We start from the raw sequence: 10,234 nt of genomic DNA, 5'->3' as shown, positions 1-10,234 counted from the left end.
TTTCCCTATTCAGAGATTACAGATTTTTTTTGTAGGTTTGAAAAAAATGGTATAACTTTTCACATTTAAATCTAATTCATATGAAATCACTTTTGGTATATGTGTAAGATGAAGATCTAATTGAAACATTTTTAAAAATGCTAATAGCTAATTAATTATCCCAGAATCATCCTTCTCTTTCTCACTGATTTGCGATATCTCCTTGATCATATGTTAAGTTTATATATTTTCACATGGGTCTTTTACTAGGCTAGCTATTCTGTTTATTCAAAAGATAATGTTAAAGAATAAAATATTTATAGTCTATGGACAGTAATAATCTCTAAAGAAATCAGCTGGATTTAGAGAAAGATGATGTTAATTACCAGGTCATTTGAGTCCTATGACTTGACCCCCCAGGATTCTGAATGACAAGTGATATTTATATTGTAATACTTCCATCTTATTTCGGAGGCACATTGGGTAACTCTGACAATTTTGATAATTTCTAAAGACTCAGTATAAGTTTTATGTTATAGAATTCCAACTTATGAAATCGTGTTTTATTTTAGAAAACATACAACTATCTAGCATTTCAAAATGTGCTAGATTCAAGCACCTGATGGAGATAACAGGCATATACTGTCATTTTCTCTTTTTGCATCTGTAGTAAATATGTTAATTGATTAACATCTTTCTTACCACTGAACTTGGAACATTAGAATCTTTCTTAGCACAGTACTCCAAGCAACTACTATTATCGATTGGTATTGCCTAGTAAAATGTAATCTATTTTTAGATTGATTCTAGAAAGCAGTATAAATTCTTAGGTTTAAGGTAAAATAGAGAAGCTACATTATGGAAATGGTTGGTATAGATTTAAGGCATTGTTCTTTAAATTTATTTTTGACTGCTGTCCATAATAATTAATACATTTTACATTTACATTTAGCCATATAAAGAGAAGAACAATTGGATAAAAAATTGATGCATTCAGGAAAAAGATATTTTGTGCTAATTCTGCAGTACTGGAATGAAAATAAGTTACTGTTTAAAAAAATTCTCATTATTCAGAAATAAAACCCTATAGTGTTTAATATTCTCAGAGATTGTTATAATCAGATGGAATGATTTTTGTCCCAACCTCTTTGTTTTATCTGAAGGGAAAAATCCAAATTTTTATTTCCCTGAACTTAAGTAAGCCCTCAAAGCTTAAAATAAACCTCAGTAAAAATTTGCCAATATGTAGAAAAAAACTTTGTACCATCATTGATTTTTAGGTCAGGCACTATTCATTAAGTTTGTGGTAGATTTATAGGTTTACGGATTATCATCACCCCTTATGCCCAATCATTATTTAGTTAAGAAAACAGCAGTTCTGAGCTGTACTCTAATCTTTGCAAGCTGTGTGAACTTATCCAACTTATTTAAACTTTCTAATCTGAAACTCTACAATAGATTTGTATTACTTAAAAATCTCCATGTTTTTTAAAAAACTATGCCAAACCTGAATGTCTATTCTTTTAAGAAATAATTTTAATAATTTGAGCTACAGTTTTCATTTTGTTCTCTCAGTATTACATCATGTGTTCAATCTAATAAGATGAAATAATGCTGACATATTAAACCCAGAAAAATGAAGTGATGTTAGGGTGACGTTAAACTAAGCAAGGTCAAGTGAAGTTAGGGGTATATGCTCAGAGGCTGGATGAAGATGGAGAATGAAGGAAAATAGGCAACCTCTTATCTCCTGAAGCAGATTGTATAGCATTACATTTTATCCTCTGGTTTTTTAGCGTTTGGCTTTGGCATTTAAAGTAGGCAGAGGAAATATTTCCAGAATTTAATAGCCATTTTTTTTTCCATCCATGTCATTAGGATCCAGAAGTTTCTAAGAGTGCCCCAGAGCTGTAGTCAGTACCCTCTGGCAGAGCTCAACGTTGGAATGTCTATTGTCAGGATGTCAGTTCTGGCAGCATTTTTTTTTTCCCCCGTGGTAGTTCAAAAGTGGGGAATTCCTACACTTGACTAGCATATCTTATTAAAGAGACCTATTCAGAGATTTACAATGTTTGGAAGTGGTGATTCTGGCAGGAAAAATAAGCAGACAGTTGGAGATAGTTCAGATGTATCTGTTTCTACTGTCTAAAAGGTAATATATGCCAGACTGGAGATTTCCAGTGAAATGGCTCCTGACCTTAGAGTTGAAGACCATGGAAATGTAACCTGTTGTCAAGTTTTGATCATTGTTTCAGAGTCATTCCTTCACTAGTTGAAGCTTAAAAAATTGAAAAGGTAGAAAACTTGAGATATTCAGCAAATGATGAGAATCTTAAAGGTACATGCTCATGGGAATAAATTTTGATCAAAGGTGAGGATGCCAAATGAAAAGTATTTCTCTTTCCATTAGCTATAGCCCTATTCCTAAGGTCACAAGTTGTGATATTTTTTGGTTTTAGCTCTCCAGTGGTTATCACTGTAACTCTAAAAATCTATTTCTTAGAACTTTAAATGTTTATTTCTTGCCTTATTAGTTTAAGCTTGTCTTTTAAGTCCTTGCTGTAAAAAAAAACTAAAATGACCATTTCAGTTCACATCCACCACCCCTCTTCCCTTTGCCCTGTACCTTCTCCCCCTACCCTTTTATTTCCTGTTCCATCAGATATATTGGGTAACTACCTATGCTATAAAATGTGGTGGAGTTGATCAATCATCCCTATATGCTCTCTCATCTCTTCCCCTCTAACACCTACTGTTGGTCAATTCTACCATTATTTTTACATTGTCAAGGTTCAAAGCATTTACATTCTGAATGGTGATTTGTTTCATGCTTTGTCTACATGTTTATTCTGAAAACCAAAAAGTAATTAACTTCATTAACAATATTATGATATTGCTTAATATTATGTCCTGCAGAAACAGATTATGACTATAGAGGTGATGTAATTTACGTTATTAAATCAAGTCTGCTTGAAGTAGAATATTTTGAGTTCCAAGTTTAACTGGATTTGGGTCATAAGGCCTGGGTTATGTTCTGGTTCTTACTAAGTATGTGGCCTTGGACAGGCTACTTAACCTTTCCACTCAGGTTTTACTGCGTCTACAATGGGGACATTGGTACTTCTCTTACTTGCAGCTCATAGTTATTGGGAGGCTTATAGGAGATAATAGACATAGTTTTATAAAAATAGCTTATACAGAATAGGTATTCTTTCAGAGAACAAACATTTTGTTCTTTAAAACAAGAGATTAATTTACCCTCTTTCCTAAATCCAATGAGATATACCATGAGATAGTCCTAGGAATAGTGACATGAATTCAATTTAATTATTAAGAGGTAACACACACAAGGTATCAAAGAACCTCTTTATGGTGCCTCCATCAAATTTCACTGTCTTACTAGCTTGATGAGAAACAGTGATTTTTAAAAAAATTATATTATTTTAATTTAATTTAATTTTTTTTCAGGTTTATTTACTTTTTAATTAAATTTATCATGGTGACATTGATTAATAAAATTATATAAGTTTCAAGTGTACAATTAGATAATACATCATCTGCATATTGCATTGCGTGTTCACCACCCAAAGTCAAATCTCTTTTGCTCTTTGCATCATTATTTATGGTGACTAAGACATGGAGAAACAGTGATTTTGACTGTCATGCTGACTGTTTGCTAAAGTCTGTGTCGTGAGGCAGTTTGTCCAGAGTATTGCTTTCTCACAGAGTCTGACATTTGTATGTTTTGTTTTCCTTGACCTGTCCCATTTTTTCTTCGTGCCCACTGTTTGCTGAATGTAGCTGATATTGCAGATTGTAAGTGGGCTGAAGTGGGATAAAGATGCTTCTGAAGCAGTGGTTCTCAGACTTGACTGCTCAGTAGAATTATCCGAGGAGCTTCGAACACATGCTGATGGCCAGGCCCATCCCAGAGATTCTAATTTATTAGTCTGGGGTGAGCCAGCTCTTGTTAGTTAACAAAATCTCCACCAGTGATTCAGGCCACAGACTGGTATTGGTCCGTGGCCTGTTAGGAACCAGGCCGCAAAGCAGGAGGTAATCGGCAGGCCAGCAAGTGAAGCTTCATCTGTACTTGCAGCCGCTCCTCAGAGCTAGCAACACTGCCTCAGCTCCACCTTAGATCATCAGGCATTAGATTCTCATAGGAGCACCAGTCCCTGGTACCAAAATGTTGGGTGGGGACCACTGTTCTAAGGCACAGACAATACTGAGGACCACCAACACAGTGGCTCTCAAATTTTGGAGCGCACCAGGATCACCTGAAGAGCACAGAGAAATGCGAGCTCTGGGGGCTCGCATTCAGAGATGCTTAATCAAGAGACATGGGATGCAGCTTATGTATTTACGTTTAAATGTATCTGACTTATTCTGAAGCAGGTGATCTGCCAACCACATTGTGAGAAATACTGTTTTTAACAGGGTCTTAGAAACAGCTAGCATTAATACGATAGTAACAATCTGTTAACTGCCTCATTACATGGATTACAGATGCCACCAGAGAGACACACTTTTCAATACTTGGAAATTTATTTTTAATTAATTCATTCAAAACAATGTCTCTAACACCTCTCAGTTCAAAGAACTGTGTTGGGACTGCAGGGGACACAAAGTAAGAATCAAATACAGATGCCATTCACGAAGTACCTGCAGCCAGATAGGGCTGGGAATAAAACTGTAATTCATAGCTTACATAAACGTTTACTTCTAAAATTGGTTTTTAAGGTGAAGACTATAACTGTTTAAATTGCTAAAGAGGGCAACACTTTGGAGACTAGCATGCTGTCCTCAAAATACTTAGCACAGGTTGTTTTCTTCAACTTCGGGACAGAATGCTGCTTCTGCAGTTGAGCCTTATATGTGGCTGGCTTGCATTTAGGGATAATGTCTGAAAAGAAGTATGTCTTTAAATACTGGAATCATATTCAGTGCATAGGACATGGCAGATTAAAGGCTCCCAACTCAAGTTCACTCAAACATGCTCTTTGGATGGGATGGAGTTGGAAAACAATGTATGTTGGGGTGTTGCTTGCACTATATAAATAGGATTCCCTTCTTGCTCACGCTGTCACTCTCTTCATTTTTTGTTTGTTTATTCTAAATTTTCTTAAGGTCAATGGGTGCCTGATAATACAAGTGAAAGATGATTAAGGTCAGAAGATAGACACAGGCCGGCACTGTGTCAACTGAGAGAAATTTTAGCCAGCCTCACAATAACTGTGTAAAAATTGCCAAAGAGTGAAAACTTACCAGTCTTTAATCATGTCTACTTATAGGAATAAGGTACAACCTAAGAGTAAGGTTGTTTTGTGAGATTCATTTAAAAAGTCAAGAAACTTATCAAAAGATTCACAAAAGGCAAACAAAAAGTAAGACATTACAAATGGAAGATTAATGGATTTCTCTCCAAGGTCTTTGAAATGAAAACTACAAATAGAATAATTGTGTTTCACCATAGCCTTGCTTAGACCATTGTAAACACACTGCAATGAAACAGACCCACAGAAACTATCCGGGATAGCCAAGCAGGGAATTTTTGGGGCTAATCGCCTTTAAGTCCTAGTACAATCAGGACATGGCAACTACTGGCAGAGCCTCTAAACCTGAAAATTCCTTTGTTATTTTTGTATCCTTTGTACCTATGGAATCCTTAAACAGAGATACAAACTACATCCATCCATATACAGCAGTCCTTCTAGGAACATCTGGCAAAGCCAAATCAGGCTTTCTCTGATACTGGCTCTATGGACAGTAACAGTCTCTGTGGCTTTACATGCCTGTGAGGTTCCATCTGAGACTGACAGCATTCAAGAAAAAGAATACTTACTTCAAGAAAAGGGAAGAGGCTTATTTTTATTCTTACTTCGTTGCCTTACTTTGGGGCTTCAATCATTTTATGTTAACTTTTGGTGACTCATACACCGGCTGCCCCTAACATTTCAGCATTTGGGATGAGAGGACAAATGGAGGCCCACAAACCATATGTCTACACACATAAATGTTCTAAATCAAGCTAACAAACTGTTAAATGAAATATGTTCTTTCTTTCTACTTTGACAGATATACCTTCTTAATGACAAAATAAAAATGTGGGTGAAGCCATGGTTTTTATATAATAGAAAGTTGGCACAATGTTAAAGATGACTAAACTTAATTATTATTTTGCATGTCTTGGTGTTCTATTATTGGCCAGTGATGTCTGGATGAATAATATACATGCATATTTCATCAATTATATAATTATTCTGTAAGATATATTTTTTCTCTTTTAGCAAAATCACTAATATTTTTCATAATTTAAGTGTCATATAGAAATGAGCTCAAAGAATAGAAATAAAATGTACTTACACTCAAAAGTATACGATTTCATTATATTTTGGCAAAAATATCAATTAGAGTAAATGTAAAGAAAAAAACATTATTTATCATATATGTTTTAAAAGTTACATTTATTTTAAAATATTCAAAATTTATTAAAAGAGGTAAAAACAAATTATGATTAATGAATATAACAAATTTTAAATAACGCCAGCATTGAAAATTTATTTTTCAATTTTGGCTATGTTTATAAATATAAAACTTCACAGTTCTAATGTTGAATGTTCATCTAGTTGCCAATATAAATAATTTTTATTATACTTCACACATATTATGTCTAGATTGACATAAATATAAATTCAAGAGTAATAAGAATTGCTTAACATTGTGAATATTCTTCAACTTCTGTCTGCAACTATTGCAAATATAGTGCTAATTCTGAGTACCTCCAGAATCACAATTTGATACCTGAAGAAAAGCGATAACTCTTAATTATGTGAGAATCTGTTGCATTTTTTCTGAGAGGGAAGGTGTGATAAGGGAATTAATTTGTCCTTCCTCTTGCCTAAGCACCTTTGCTGCTCAATTTCTCCTCTGCTCTAAAGCAGTGTCCATTTTGACCTTTGCAGTGGTACAGTCCATAAACTTTCACAGCATCCGGACACAGTTGCTTTTTGTCTTGAGGACACAGGACAAGAGATGTAGAAAAGCCTAAACAGTGTTAGTTACGAGACAGAAAGTTTAGGGTTCTGGGTATAAATACTCAGTGTCAAATCCTGAGTTGTGACAAGGAATCTCATGTGCTTCTAATATATTTAATGTATGTGTGTGTGTGTTTGTGTGTGTGTATGTGTGTGTGGCATATTAGGTCCTCTAAAGAGTTGTTGGTGGGAGATATCACAGACAGCGAGCACCCTGAGAGCAGGGAGAGAATCTGTTTCATTCATCTTTGTAGCCACAGTATTCACTTGCCTGATATTTAGTGCATGTTCAGTGGACATTTGGTGAATTAAGGGATGAAGCGCTGCTTGATGAAAGCTTCAGGAAATGTTGCTTTCTCCTTTTTTTCCTAAAGCCATGAGCTAATCACATTCTAGGTCTATCTCAGGGACTCAGATTTAGACCAGGGCAGGCCCTGGTCTAAAAGGTTCTATTCTGGAGCTCAGTTACTGCAGAAGATCTGACCTTGGGACAGCCCATCTTGACCCTGGCTTGTAAATCTGAAACTGTCCTAAAAGGCCTCTTTATATCTCCTTAGCTGAATGTTATTTAGCTGCATAATATCTTCTCTTTCTTATTCCTTGTACTAAGACAGCTTTTTGGCCTTTGTTTATGCCTCTGGAGAGGAAAAAGAAATAGAGCAGCTGGTGGAGGTTGTCTCCCTCTTTCTGAAACTAGTTCAACTGCCCGTGCCTTCCCCAAACCTCTTCATGAGCCTCTCAGAAATGTAACCTCAACATGCTGCATCTGGATTGTGGACAGTAAACCAAGCACTGGGCAGGGAGCAGGAAGACCTGGATTCGATCCTTTCTCTGCCTTTCATTACCTATATGACCTTGACCTAACTTCTTGGGATTCCAGATTCCTCATCTGTGAAATTAAAAAATTTGTACTAGATCTTCAAGGTCACACCTGTTAAAAAATTATGTGGTTTTTATTTTAATAGATTAATTGAGCAAAATATCTTCTAGGTTTTGCATGTAGTGATGAGCTATGGCAAGAATCATTTAGGACTGTTAGGTGGGTAGACAGCAGTTTGAAGAGACACTTCCAATGTTTACATGGCTTGTATGTAAACATGCACTCTGGCTAAGTGATTTTCGTCCATTGATTCATTAAGAACAAAGAAAATCTACCTGAAAACCCATCCATGTGAGGTGCTGAAACTTCAAAGATGAAGAAGCCAGAGTGCCTGTTCCCAAAAAGCATGCAAACAAATATTAGTAGAATGTGATAATTGGTATTACTGAGAGTTTTTTGAAGTGCAGGGGAAGAAACAAAGAAGAAAGGGGTTTTTGCTGAGGAAAGAGGTGAGAGAGAAGACCCCCAGGTAAAGAGATCCTTGAGGGGAGCGCAAGGCTTATTTTCATCTCTAAGCTTCCCTGTAGCACAAGAGCTATTTGGGCGGTAGCTTTTGATAAGTCTGTCTTTTGAGCAAACCAATATGATAGTGTTTGGAGTTACTACAGAGGATGAGTGTCAGACTTTGTTGTGTGTATTTGATTCATGTGCTTTTCTATGGAAGCAAATGGTTCAGGTTTTAAATGGTACATGTTTTCCTGCAGTGGACCCAGGAAAGAATAGACTTGAGCAGAGCCTTAGAGATGGATTTGTAGGCACATTGTTCAAGCTCTTAGATTACTTGTCTCATTACTTAGCAGTGGTGGGAATGGCTAGGGGTACAGAAAGGAAGAAGCCAGAGATGCTTGGTATGCAAATTACTTCTTAATCATAGGCTCAGGGCTCTGAGAGGAAAAAATTCCCATGCCTGCTAATGAATCATTTCAGCCGGAGAAATTACTACTGAGTCTACTGAGAGCTACTTCTCAAGAAACTTCCTACTGACTACTGAGAGCAATTTCTCAAGAAATACTCTATGTATCCATAGTTACGAAATGCTTGCTGTGTAACAAGGACTGTTGCAGACACTTATAGAATAAATTAATTTAATTTAACTAATCAAATGCCAAAGAACAACCAAATAACCTATGTGAACATTGAGTTGCTATGAAATAGAAATAAAGTATTGATTAACCTCTAATCACGCTTTATACAAATGCATTCCTCCCTGAATATGTAATTTGCCAATGACATCTAAGGGAACAATAACTTTTGTCTTTGTCAAATGTTTATTTGTTAAGTAAAAGAGGAAATGAAGAGATTTGTTTGGCTTTGTATCTCTACTGGGTGCCCTTCTAGTGATCTTTTTCTATGTTTTTTTTCTCTTATATAAGACACAACATATTTGGGATCATCTATGCAGTACTGCAAAATGGGAGACTGAAAACATTCTAAATAGATTAAAGGTAAGAGAACCTCTTTTCAATATTTATGCTGTGTTGTTGTGGGGAAAGATTGTGGTTATAAAACAGGTAGACTTTCGAATAATTTCAGAATTACGAGGGTACCAAAATTAAGTCTTTTTATTGTATGTGGAAGATTAGGAAAGGAAGAAGAGAAATAAAGAGCTCTGATGCATTATTTATTTCTTAATTTTTTATTATAATGATATAGTATTTCTAGCAAATGACATTTGCAAACTAAAGTTTTTATTGTGAGTAGTCTACTTTTTTTGTCACAGGAGAATAAAGAGTTTATTAATCCTAGTTTTTTTTGCCACCTAATGAACAATTGGCATTTAAAAATCCAGTACAGGACAAAAAAACAACAACATTATTTGTTGTGTCAGAGAAAATTGTCCCCTCCGACATCACCTAGACCAAAATATCACAATTATGGGTCCAAGATCTCCAGATCAATCCAAACTCTACCTTTTCAATCAGCCCTTTTTCTTTCAAAGCACTCAGAAAATTTGGATAGGACCCAGTGGAACAACATTCCGTATCTGAAAATGGCCAAAGCAATTCTCAAAAAGATATTGTACAAAGATAAGAGTTAGCTAGAAAATGAGAAATGGAGAGAAGGAAACCTTTTTAGCTTATAGCTATCTCAACTAGCTTTGTACTTATCTGGACAAGGAAAAAATTTGATTGGAATGAATTTTTAAGCAGCTAAGCTAACCTTCAGCTAATTTACTGATGATGGTAATTCAGTACTGACCTTAAGTGCTACATCCAGACCCCAAATTCATTGGCTTTCTTTGAATTTTGTCTTCTCCTTCCTCACTGTCCTGAATTAAAAAATTTCCCCATCCTCTCCAAGTTCTGATTTTATCACTATTTCCTTTCTTTACCCATTG

At 35.5% G+C, this 10,234-nt stretch overlaps 1 long non-coding RNA gene across 2 annotated transcripts in view; it reads left to right on the top strand.

The window, feature by feature from the left end:
* The window catches only part of LOC112477890, a 76,333-nt gene that overhangs the window by 17,656 nt on the left and 48,443 nt on the right, over positions 1 to 10,234 (top strand). For both annotated transcript variants that reach the window (XR_003045618.1, XR_003045617.1), the window contains exon 2: positions 9,270 to 9,341. This is a non-coding gene — a long non-coding RNA (uncharacterized LOC112477890). The remainder of the gene's footprint in view (positions 1 to 9,269; positions 9,342 to 10,234) is intronic.

Source organism: Pteropus alecto, unplaced genomic scaffold (genome assembly GCF_000325575.1).
Source record: "Pteropus alecto unplaced genomic scaffold, ASM32557v1 scaffold131, whole genome shotgun sequence".
In the NCBI taxonomy this organism is placed as follows: domain Eukaryota; kingdom Metazoa; phylum Chordata; class Mammalia; order Chiroptera; family Pteropodidae; genus Pteropus; species Pteropus alecto.
The sequence above is the reverse complement of the archived record's forward strand: the minus strand, read 5'-3'. Positions and strand labels throughout refer to the sequence as shown.